The sequence below is a fragment of the Martes martes genome (genome assembly GCF_963455335.1).
Source record: "Martes martes genome assembly, chromosome: 2".
Lineage (NCBI taxonomy): Eukaryota > Metazoa > Chordata > Mammalia > Carnivora > Mustelidae > Martes > Martes martes.
The window spans coordinates 46700924-46713966 of NC_137889.1; the positions used below are offsets into that span (position 1 = coordinate 46700924).

At 51.6% G+C, this 13043-nt stretch overlaps 1 protein-coding gene across 7 annotated transcripts in view; it reads right to left on the reverse strand.

Annotated features, from left to right (window-relative positions):
* Window positions 1–13043, reverse strand: part of PEBP4 (phosphatidylethanolamine binding protein 4) — a 247036-nt gene that overhangs the window by 176744 nt on the left and 57249 nt on the right. The gene's annotated exons all lie outside the window — the stretch shown is intronic.

The window sequence follows — 13043 nt, forward strand, 5'->3', positions numbered from 1 at the left end:
CCAGCATCCTGGAAGGGGCTGCTGCAGCCTGCCCGCCCCATCCAGCCAAAGGCAATTCCTGCCTTCTGTCGTCTTTATTTCAATCCAGCCCCTAAAACTTTTTACTGAGGGTCTTTACTCAGTTTCCAAAGTCAACTCTGCATGTACTAACAACTCAAGAGGTGTGTTCATCCATCCCTCATGTTTCCTGGGTGTCGCCTATCTGCAGAGCCCTGTGTCCAGCCTTGTAGATCTATTGCTTTTCAACCAGCCATAAATATTTCCCTTCTATCTCTGCCCCCTCCATTTCTCTCCTTAAACCCTTAAAAGAAAACACACACACACACACACACACACACACACACACACACACACACACCCACTACAACCCTCTATCTTGAATCCCACGTCCTCCAGCCATCCCCTGCCTCGGCCATCATGTTGCAGGTCGTACCAGTCGCCTGGGCGTCGGAGAAGATTATAACTACCAGCATTTACTGAATGCTCCCTGTGTCGGCACCGAGGGCTACCCATACATGGTCTCTCATAATCTTTATCCAATAACTTTCATTCAACAAATATTAAGTGCCTACCACGTGACCGAGACTCTTCTGGTACGTGGGCTACACCAGTGAGTCAACCAAAGATTCCTGCCCTCATGAAGCTTACACCCTAGCTGCGGGGTAGTGGTGGGAGTAGGTAAAACAGACGAACAAACAAGGTAAATGAAGAAGTTACATGCGGGTTAGAAGACGTAAATACGATGGCAAGAAGTGGGGAGGGACCGGGGGCTCAGGAGTACCAGGTCTGGCAGATGGGAAGGCCTCCTGGAGAAGATGCCCTTGAAGCAGAGATCTGGAGGAGGTGAGGATGCGCGCCACGGAGATATGGGGGGAAAGGGCCTGAGGTGTGGCCGGTGTGGTCAAGAAGCAAAAGGGAGGTCAAGGGAACAAGGCAAAAAATGGTAGGCACTGAGGTCGGAGAGGTGAAGCGGGCCAGGCTCTAGGGTTCTGTAAGCCGGTGTGAGCACTGTGCCTCTTACTCATGTGATATGGGGGAGAAATGGAAGGATTTTGAGCAGAGGAGAAAACTGATGGGACCTGCAGATTTCAAGGCTCATCCTGGCTGCTGTGTTGAGAATAAGCTGGGGGTTTGGAGCAGACACGGTGTCCGGGAGACCAGTTAGGTGGTTATTGTAATAACCCGGGTAGAGAGGGTGTGGCCCTGGCCAGAGTCTTCATGGTGGAGGAGAGAAGTGGTCAGATTCTGGATATATTCTGGAAGCGAAGCCAAGATGTTTTCCTGGTGGACTGGATGGATAACAGGAAAACCAGAGCAATTATCAATGACTCCAAGATGGTTTAGGCAACAAGCTGGAAGGCTGGGGTTGTTTTTTGCTGAGTTGGCAAAGACAGCAGTTGGAGCAGGTTTGGGGGGAGGCTGGAGAGCGGGCACCTGGGGTTGGACATGTCTGTGAGATACCCCAGTGACCCTGTAACTAGTATATCATAGAGAAGACATTTAAAGTCATGACCTTGGATGAGACCACAAGGGAGAAAGTATAGAAAAAATGAGAAGACCCAACCCTAAGGCCTGGGATATCCTATGCCCAGAGGTTGGCGAGAGGAGCAGCAGCCAGCCAAGGAGACTGAGAAGTGAAGAACCACAGAGGATGAAGGCAAATTCAGAGACTGTGGGTCCTGACCACAGAGGACCAGGGGTGTCTAGGAGGAGAAAGTGACCAACCGGGTCACATGCTGCTGGGGAGACCAGAAGGATAAGGATTGAGAAATGACCACTGGGTCTTCCCCAGAAATGGAGATAGGTGTAATACCTCTTTTAAGGTGAAGAAAAAGAATCTTAGTGAGAAGATCCAAGGTCACAGGGTTATAAGCAACAGAGCTAGGATGTAAGACAAGGTCTGTGCAAAGCCCAGCCTGGCTGCTTCTCATAATAACCTCTCAGGCTCCGATGCTCTCTAAACCAAGGGAGTAGCTCTGATACCCAGCAGTTCTCATTCCTGCTGGACTGTTCATCCTTAGGAAGTTGAATAGTTTCTGCAGCTCAGGGAAAACTGGGCATGAGCAGACTGTAAAATCCTATAAACATGCTTTTAATGCCAGGTGGGATGTGAGGAGATTCTCAGAGCAAGCTGGTCTGGCTGGCCCCACTTTCCTTCCAACTGTGTATTTCATCCACCTATTAGGTCCTGGCCCCTAAGGGCATTTCCAGTTAGTGGCCCCCGATTTAAGGAATTCCAGTCCAAGGATATTTGTATTTGAGTAGAAGGGCATTTCCACAACCAACCGGCAAAGGGAGAGATGGGGAGAGGGGTGTTGAGGCGTGCACACCCGACCCAAATCCAGGACCCTCCGGTTCTCCGTTACTAGGTAGGTTTCCACGGTCTGCCCGCCCTGGGCAATGCCTTCTTAGCCGGTATGCGGGCTCTCCTTGTTTGGGCAGGACGACAATCACCTGTCTCCCTCTGGTGTTCCCTCTTGCAATTGCAGCCCCAGGAGACCGCAGGAGGCTCTCTCCGCCTTCCTGGATCCAGGGCCTGGAGAGCCACGCCTAGGAGCCAGGCCGGGCCCTCTTCCCTTCTCGTCCCCTCTAGGCCTTGTCTGCCTCTGCTCAGGGCATCTCTAGAACTCTAGGCCATGGAGATGGACCCTCTGCATTCCCGACTGCAATGGAAAGAATTCAGACATGAAAATTAGAATGTCTGATGGCTCACTCTGGTTGTCCCTTGGGGTAGCAGGGCAGACCTAGAGATGGGGAAGAAACCAAGGGTCTCTGATATGTGCACACCCCTGCACACCCCCAGGGCCCGCTCTTTATCTCTCCCTTTGCTAAGTTATTTGCTATCATGAGGCCCATTTGTAAAGGCAGGCAATGGAACAAGAGGAGATCTCCTACTTACTCCTTCTCTGTTTGCCTTAGGGGCTAGCTTCTTCCCTGGACCTGGGGCTGGGTAGCTGAGGCCGCAGCTGGGAAACAGCTCAGGTCATTTGAGGCACCCTGAAGGTGGCCTTCTACTCTCGGGGGATGAGCCCATACAGTGCTAGGTTCAAATCCTGACTCTCACTCATGAGCTCTGGAACCTTTCTGTGCCTCAGTTTCCTGGCCTGAAAAATGAAGGTAATCATATCTCCTGGGGCACTTAGCACAGAGCCTGACTGCATGGGAAACAGTCAGTAAGTGTGGCCATGTAGTAAATGCTTGGGGACGACAGGGTTGCAGGGGGTACAGGAAAGAAAAGCATGGTACAGGAGCCAGGGATTCGAGCCCGGGCTTCATCACTCCACTTAGCACGTCTGTGCATTTAGGGCAAGCCAGCGTCCACAAAGCTGCAAGGAGGCCTAAATGGGGTGTGAGGCAACAAGGAGATGGGTGCTGGGTTCTGAGGGGGAGCTTCTGCCTTCTCTGGCCATCCCTGGGCCGAGGATCCTCGGTGTAGCAGAGACAGCTGTCTGGCCCACCTCTCGGGACTGATGGGAGATAAGATCTGTCTTGACAAGGGAAAGTGCTTTGAAACTACAACACTTACACTCTAGTTACCAAGAGATAACCACCCCCCCCCCCCCGCCCCACCAGCATCCCGCACTTAGCTCCACATCTCAGGGAGTTTACATTCTCTTTGGAGAGACAGCCAGGAACCCAAATGGGGGCAACGCCCACATTGACAGCAGGTGCAGGAGAACCACTCCAAAGCCTCACCAGAAACCTCCAGTCGAGGGAAGCGCGAGTCCCCAAAAGGGAAGCTAAGCTACAGGATGACTGGCCACTAGCTTGGGCCAAGATGGGCAGGTACCAGACCCTTCTGTGGAGGCCCAGCTGGTAGTCTACGCTATTAATCCAAAAAAAGCTATACACGGTAGGAATCCAACTATGACATTCTAGAAAAGGCAAAAACCATGTAGAGAGCAGAAAGATCAGTAGTTGCCAGGAGTTGGGGAACGAGTAGGTGGAGCACAGAGGATTTTTAGAACAGTGAAACTACTCTGTCTGATACTATAATGATGGATACATGTCACATGCATCCGTCCAAGCCTATACAATGTACAACACCAAGAGGGAACCCTCCTGCAAACCATGCACTGTGGGTGATAACAATGTGTCAGTGCAGCATCACCAATTGTAACAAATATACCACTCTGGTGGGGTCTGTTAATAGTGTGGGATGACTGTGCATGGGTCAAAGGGCATATAGGAAATCTCTGTACTTTCCACTCAATGTTTCTGTGAACGTAAAACTTCTCTAAAAAAAAATAAAGTCTATTAAAAATTACATAGAGGGGGGCGCCTGGGTGGCTCAGTGGGTTAAGCTGCTGCCTTCAGCTGAGGTCATGATCCCGGGGTTCTGGGATCAAGCCCCACATCGGGCTCTCTGCTCAGCGGGGGGCCTGCTTCCCCCTCTCTCTGCCTGCTTCTCTGCCTACTTGTGATCTCTCTCTGTCAAATAAATAAATAAAATCTTTTAAAAAAAATTACATAGAGCAGGTCTGGGTGGCTAATTCATTAGCATCTGCCTCTGGCTGAGGTCATGATCTCCGGGTCCTGGGATCGAGCCCTGCATCGGGCTCCCTGCTCAGTGGGGAGCCTGCTTCTCCCTCTGCCTGCTGCTCCCCCTACTTGTGCTCGTTCTCTGTTAAATAAATAAATAATATCTTAAAAAAAAAAACTAAATAGATAATTTCCCACAGGCTGCTGTTTCCTCATCTGTAAAACAGTCTCCACATTGCCACCGTTAGGGTCAGATGGGCTCTAACACAGAACAACATGCATGCTGGCATCGGGGGTGCACTGGTAAGAGAGCGAGATACCTCAAGGTCCATGGGACTGTGTCCTGGCAGCTGCTCCACCCAGCAGAGGACCTTCCACTTCCTTCTTCCCCTCCCCCCCCACCCCAAGACTGCAAGTGCTAACAAATAACATCATCACTCAAACAGCTTCAAAACCCTTCTCTGAACTGCTCTTGAGGCCACCGTCTTTTCTTTCCAGTGAGAACAGGCAACAAGCCACTGTACATTCAAAATTCGAATATTCGTCTCTCCAAATGGCTCCCACAAGGGCTGGGCAGCTATTTTAAAATCCAAGAAGCCTCTGCTCACACCCCCAACAGTCGGCTCTGAACAGATCCCACACATGAGACGTGCCCCACACAGACACTTGCTGAATGACCTTTTATTTAAAAAAAAAAAAGCCAACAAAAACCCAGGCTGCAAACCTAGTGAACTCTCATTTCAGATCCCACATGCCCCCTCCAAGGAGCGGCCCACACAGTTTTGTTTTGTTTTGTTTTGTTTTTTTCAAAGGAACATTATTTGATCTGAAAAACATCTGGAACCTGTTTCCCCACACTTGACTGAGAGCTTTTGGCCGACATCGGATGCCCAACCACTGAGCAAACACCCTGTTTGCCTGCGCTTAGAGGAGCACCCCTGTGCACGGGGGACAGGCGGCTTGATTAAAAAGCTCCAGGAAGGTCAGGCTCCGGTCTGACCAGAGGTTTTGCAAACCCTGGAGCAGTGAGTGTAGCGACAGGAAAGGTGGTGGGGTGGTGGGGTGGGGAGAAAGTACTGGAAATAAAGATCAAGGCCAAGAAGCTTCCTTACAAGCAAAACATCAGCCACACAAAGCACTTCTGAGTTCAGCCTTTTTACAATGACAACCATGCCCGTTCGCACCTTCACAAGGTGCTGCTGGTGGCGGGCAGGGCTGGGGCTCGTGTTGGCTGGGGTCCCCTGCTCGTGCAACGGTGACGGGCCGAGGGGCACACAGGAGGCCTCCACTGGGATCTTGACACAGGAGTGGCCCCCCCGAGCCCAGTGCAGAAACCAGGTGACCACGTCTGGCTCTTTGGCCGTGAGCATCTGGGCGGCACACACCTTTGCTGCAGAAGTAACGGGCCGTAAGGCAACTTTGCCATAAAAGACGAAAAGTAACCAGCTGACTGGTTGGTTTCACCGCGGAGCTTTACCCTCTACAATCTCAGCCCTCGTGGCCGTCTCTACAGTGACCCAGAGTTTCCAACCCACATTTCCTGTAGAACTTTGGAACGCCCATCAGTGAACAGGGGACCAGAGGCCAGAGACAAACAACAGTGTAGAAGGCTGTCGCCATACCATACAAAACTCAGCTGCAGGTGCACAGCCCGGTATTTGGAAACTGATACCTGTCTCGATGAAGAAGGAAACCTCAGTGAAAAGAGAGAAAGTGCGAGGCCGCAAAAGGAGGCGAATCAATAAGAAAAAAAAAAGTGTATGCTGCCACGAAGGAAAGACTTTGAAGACAAGTACCTAGCTACGTATAATCTACAAAATCAATGATACGTGTACAGTTGCCAGGAATCCACACTAGGCATTTTTGGTATGTTCAGATATTTTCATACTTCACAAGAGAGTCTTATTAATTTTGTAATTTGTTCTTTCCGTTTCATTATGTCATTTTTAATGGATGTCCCTCTTTTGTTTTTCACAATTTTTGTTTTTGCAGCAAAATTGCCTGATAGCCCACGAGCTGTGCAGCAAACATGCAGGCGGCAAAGATGCTTCGGCATGAAGCTACCCGGAACCCCATCCATTTTCAAGTAACCAGGTTGGAGTCAAGAGGCGAAATTATGCAGCTGGAAGACAGTGGACTGGAGGGGATCTGAGGCTGGTTCTCCTACTTCCCAGCTTTGGCAAGTGTGACATTGGGAGGGCCTTCACCTACTCTGCCCAGCTCCCAACATTATTAGGAGGATTGTGTGAAACCCTACACGAGAAGTTTCTCTGCAACTTCAAAACCTGGCTGCAAGGGTTAGAAACGGTGATAAGCATTGCCCTTCCAACCCTCCAGAAGCCCAAATCCTTCTGTGCCGTGTACTCCTCAGACTCCAGGCCTGTCCTTACAATGACAGCTGAGAGCATTTACTAAGCTTGTGTCATGGGTTAGGCCCTGGGTTAGGGTTGCAGGTCACGAGTTCCCTCTACCACTCGGGGTATTGCGGAAGCCCCCACCCTGTCCTGGATTTGCCATCTGCTCCAAGCCCCTCGTTCTGGAACTCCTCTCTCCATCCTCAAGAGCAGTGCCCGGGAATTTGCCAAATCTAACGGCTCTCCCCAGCCTGGCTCCTGCAGCTGCCCGCCCCCCCCCCCCGAGTCTTCTGCGGTTCCTAACCCTTGGGGAAATCTCCTGCCCTTTGTGTGACCTCCACCACCCCCGTGGTTCTTCTTCTCAGATGTGAACTTCTCCACTGGGCCCATTATCTCCAATTTCTGCTGCATGGGGCTTAGCCCTTAGCACTGGCTCTTTCCTGCCAGCATTTCAATAGCTCGGGTGCCCCTTGTCTCCCTGCACACTTCCGGTGTGTGTGCCCAGCCCATCGTGTCCCTTTCTCATTCACTTCTGTGCCTGACGGGGCTTGCCAGTAGCTGGCTGGATTAGGTCAGTTATACTTTTTCCCGTGCCTGACTGACCTCTGCAGGCAGGCCACAGGAGACCCCTCCATAACCTCCCTCCGAGGGAGTCCCGCCACCTCAAACTTCCACTTCCCACCCCCTGACTCCGAGGACCCCAATCTAGGCCTCCAGCCCTGCCTGCTCTGCTCAGAGGGCTCATGAAGCACCTGCCTCTGCACGCACACTCGGTCCTCAAACTCAGCGTCTGCAGAGTCACTGCCACTGGCCTTTGTCCCTGTAGATCTAGTGTGTCCCTTGCTGGAAGCCCTGATAATGGGACAGTGTGCCCTGTCACCCCTGCCATCCTGATAGTTATTGACAGCCCGTCCCTTCACTCTCCAAAGCGCCTTGTTTTAGAGGACAAGTTAGATGCTCAGCTTCACCCCTACTCCCCTGGCTGACCGTCCCAGAAACCCAAGTGTCATACCACTCCCCACCCCACCATCCCTGTGCCTCTGCAGTCACCAAGCCCTATAGATGCCACTTCTTTTTTTTTTTTTTAAGATTTTATTTATTTATTTGACAGACAGAGATCACAGGTAGACAGAGAGGCAGCCAGAGAGAGAGGAAGGGAAGCAGGCTCCCCACTGAGCAGAGAGCCTAATGCGGGGCTTGATCCCAGGACCCTGGGATCATGACCTGAGCCGAAGGCAGAGGCTTTAACCCACTGAGCCACCCAGGCACCCCGCAGATGCCACTTCTATATAGCTCTCAAATCCGTGCCATGGCTCATGTCCTCACCTATGCTGACTGTTTCAACGGGGTGTTCTCCCTGCCTCCAACCTCTTCTTTCTTCCATTCTTCCACCTGGAATGCCAGGGACGGAGGGCACCTTCCTGAACTGCTAATCCAATCGTCTTCACCAGCCCCTCCCCAGCCTGCCTTCAATATCAAATCCGGACTCCCCACCAGGCCAGGCAGCTTTTGTGGTCCCTTGCATTGTGACCCTGTCCTCTCCTGAGCCTCTTCCGTAACCCAGCGACCTGGGGCCTCCCCTTCACGCCCTGCCTATTCACTGTCTGCTGGTCAGCTCTGGTCACCTCTTCCCGAGGCCTTCCCTGACTGCCACTCAGCTTGGCTGCCCTGCTGCCCTACCACGGTCCTCGTGGTACCTGCAGTTCCTCTATCACAGACCTGACGCCACACGACCCCACATTTGCCGGCCACCCATCCGTATTCCCACCTAGACTGGGAGCCATGCTGTGGCGCCTTCGGTTTGGGGCTTGGAGGCACTAATATGGTGCCCGTGTATTCAGTGTGTGTGTGTTAAGTGAATCACTTCCTATCACTGACACTAAATCCTCCTGGGCTGCCGCCCTGGGAGCCAACGTACTTGGCTGCCCCTGCAGGTATGCACACCCCTCCTCTGTCCTTTCTTGCCGGGGATAAGAGAATCTGCCCCGTCCATCGGTGAGGGTGGGGGGCTGCTCTAACCAGCCCTACCCTGGGTGTCAGGAGCCCTGTGTCCCGCCTCCACTCATCATCTGTGACCGCAGCAGCCCTGTGCTGCTCTGTACATAAAGAGAAGGATGGGAAGCAGGCTAGTTAGCTCCGAGGTCTCTTTCAGCACGGAGAGTCTGTGATGCCACCGCCTGTGTCCCAACTTTGTCCCCACTCTGGGCCCGCGAGGGCAAGGAGGTGGCCCCCAGGAAGCAGCAACACAGACACTGTGAGTCCAGGGTGGCGTGGGGCTATGCCCGTCCCACCCAGGGTGAGGCTGCTCAGAGTCACCTGCTTTCTGGGAAGGAGAAAACAGCCGAGCCCGCCTGGAAACCCAAGGGACAGCAGGACTCCTTGTTCCTTCTCTTTAATGCAATGTACGTTCCCCACTTAAAGGCAATTTCTTCACTTCAAAAGGTTTCCAGCTGGTGAAATTCAAGGTGAAGAATAAGCCTCAGTCAAGAAGCTTCTCAGGGGCCTTTCAGTTTGCATCGTTTTGAGAAAGGATGCATTTTAAGACGTTTGCCTCTTAATGTTTGTCAGAGCACCCAGGGAGAAAGCTCCTTCTTATTCCGACACCTCTCTCAGCTCTCAGGGCTGTTGGCACAGGGACTGTCCACATTTCCCCGCACAACTTTGCCTTTTGGGAAACCCGCTGGATTCATCTCCTGGCTTTCCCCTTCCCAGGCCCGAGCCCCGCCCCCACCTGGCTCACCTGGGCACCCAGCAGCTTAAAAGGCAAACCGTGGGACTCACACATCTCACGGTTCACCCTCCAGGAGGTGTCCTTCCCCCTGCCAGTCATTCATTCTCTACTCACTCCCCTGGTCAGCCAACATGGGGTCTGCAAAGGTGGTAAGGGGTTGTGGGCGGTCTTACTTTCCTAGAGCTTATACACAGGTCAGCGTTCTGGGAGATAGAAACAAGCAACCACAATACAAGCCAGAGGAAATAAATGCTAGGTCTGGTGGGTAGGGGACATTTAAAAAGCTCAGAGAGGGGCCCCTCAGTAGTTCAGTCATTAAGCGTCTGCCTTCAGCTCAGGTCATGATCCCAGAGTCCTGGGATCCAGCCCTGCATTGGGCTCCCTGCTCAACGGGGAGCCTGCTTCTCCCTTTCCCGCTCTCCCTGCTTGAGTTCCCTCTCTCACTATGTCTCTCTTTGTCAAGGAAATAAATAAAATCTTTAAAAAAATAATAAAAAATAAAAAGCTCAGAGAAGGAAGAGACCAGCCAGGGATGAGGAGAGGGCTAAGAGGGAGGCAATCAGGGAAGGCTTCTTAGAAGAAGCATTTTGGTATGATCAAGGTGTCCCAGAATGCAAGGTCCAGATATGGAAAGTGGCCTGAGCAAAGGTGTGCAGAAGGGAAGACCTCTAGGAGGCGCAGAGACACCGTCCCAGGCCCACTGCACCGCTCCTTCCAGGGCCTCGGGGCTTGCTTGGTGGTAGTGGTGGTGGGAGCTCCCAAGGCATGCCCAAGGGCACCCGCTGCTTTGGTGGCTTTTGCTTTAATCCCCTTTGAAACGAGACACTATCCCCACATAGCCCTTTGCTACCTGCTTGTCCTTTCTCATCAGGCCCTGGGCCCAGAGGAAATGCTTACAATCCTCTTCTCTGTCACTAAGTGTTCCCCTGCCTGCACTTTTGAGGGACCCTATTCCCAGATAGCATCCACTTCCTATCCAGCTTTCCCAGTTGCTTTCTTTCTAGAGGTGTTTGCTCCCTCCACCACTCCAGGGAATCTCTGCCCATCCTCTCATTTCCCTTTGCCCCTGGCCTGTCTCCCCCCTCTTCACCACCATCCTTCTTAGCAACCACTCCTTTCTGTCCCAGGAAGGCTTCCGTGCAGCAAGCCCTCTCCAATGGTACCAGCACCCTGATGTCTCCCCTGAGAGCCATTGTCAGTGGTCCCGTGGTCAAGCCTTTGGAGCTGGGCGGACCTGGGTTTAAACCCTGGCTCTGCCACTTTCCAGCTCTGCACTTGCTTTGATTAAATCCTTCCGCAGGAACTTCTCTTGTTTTTCTGACCCAATATCTTTTCTCGCTTCTAACAACCAGCACCTTGATTCTCCTTTGAAGGAACCATCCTCTTCTGCTCTCAGCTTTTGTAGATTTAACGGGCCTACCCAGGGTCATTAGTTCAAGGATAAGTATGTGATCTAAGCAGGACAAATCCTGGGATTTTTAATGGTTGTAAAGTTTCAACCTATTCCCACTAGGGTTGATAAACTAGTAATACAAATCTGAAGCTGATGGGGTTGTTGTTGCCACCACAAGGAAAGAGTCTATTTACACATAAAACCAGCACAGAAAAAAGCAGAGAAAAGGGAAAAACAGATTTCTGGTGATGTTGTTTGGGCTCCTGGATCCAGCCATGCCTGAAGCTATCCCTGTGGTTTTCGGTTTGTGAACCAAAAACCAGTTGAACTGGCTTTTGTTACTTGCTACTGACAGTCTCAACTAAAGAAACACTTCACTTGCAGACTTGATGAAAACTTTAAATGAAATGACACATGAACAATATCCAGCATAAAGTGGGTATCATTCGATTAATGGTGTTTTTCGGGAACTCGAACTGAATCTGCCTTGTCAAACATCAGTTATATTTCCAAAAAAAAGTCAAGTTCTATAGTAGTAGAATATTACTTTTTCTTCCTTTGTTTCCATCACTTTGACCAATTTTTTCTTTGTGAAACTTCTGACCTCCTTGGCTTTCTTAACCACAGCTCTGTGTCCCTCATAAGTCTCCAGGTTTTCTTCACCATCCCGCCTCTGGACAGAGACAGGGTGGGAAATTTCAAGACCTGGTGGGAGTGATGTCTTCTCTGCATTCCATACCCACACCCCAGGACAATCAGTATGAACCAAGCCAAATCAAAGGCAGACTTCCCAAGCTTGCTTCAAACCAAGTACACCAGGTACTCAGAAAAGTCTGCACTGCCATCTAGTGGACATCTGCTATAATATCACGCAGAGTGGAGCCGTTTGAGAATCCCTCCTGGGACCGTCAGTGGGCTGCGAAAGCGTTTTGGATCCACCTCCTTACTCCTTCAGTGGCAGAGCCAAGGACAAGTGAATTAATGGCAAAGTCGAGCATCTTGTCCCAGGTGCGGCATTATACTCTTCCCTAAAGGCCTGGGCTCCTGCACTGCTTCTGCAGCCCTCCACATCCTGTTCCGAGTGTTAGAATCTCAGGGTCCTATGTTTCCTCTGCTTCTCCCACGTGTCCACTGGTGCAACCCAGGCCAAGGGTCTCCAGGGAGGAGGGCTGATGTGCGGGTGTGCACGTGTGTGTGCTCATGCATGGTCATGAGCATGAGGCTTGGGAGGGTTGAGGGAGAGGAGACCCAGAAGGCACCCTTATTACTTGCTTGCTTAGTCTCCCGGAGGAAAGGACATTTGTCACGATTGCAAACACGATAGCCAGTCAAAGCTTTGTGTTCCCAGTCTCATAAATTGTGGGACACATCACAGTCTATTAGTTCCCCGATAGTGAAAACAGTTCCAGAGAGAGAGAAAAATCTACCCTCTCCATCTGAGGACGCTGTGATCCCCCACCCTAGAACTTGCTGTTTTGTTGTGTTTGTCCTGACCACCATCAGGCCTGATCAACAGCAGCACTGAGAGTCCCCAGGCTGGATGGACAGAGAGGAAGAGCTGTCAGTGGCCTCTCCCTGCCGCTGCACACGGAGGGGACCAGAAGGCTGTGCGCGTGCGCATGGTGTGTGTGGGGTCACATCCTGACCGTGGCCCTTTCATCTCCACCCATTTGTGGCCTGATTCCCGGCCACATCACAGTCCTTGTATGTAGGTTGACATGGGCACCTCCTAGTCAAACACCACAAAGATGGAGGCAAAGTCGCCCTCCACTGCTGACACTTTGGGGGCTCAGTGTGACCCAGGAGTCAAGAGACAGTGACCAGAACACTGGAGCAGCGCCCCCAGGACCTGGCCTGGCCACTGCAAGCAGGAGCCACAGTCCCACTTCCTACTTCTATGGCTCTTCCCCAGGCTTACTGCATCCCCAATCTAAGGGAAGCTTCCAGAACAAGATAGTACTAGTCATTTCCTGGTAGAAAGAACACTTATTTACAATTCCTAAAATGCTTCAATCTTCTGTTTCAGACAAGCGCGAGCAAACTCTCAGGTGTGTTTCATATTGTAAGGACGGAGTCAGGATGC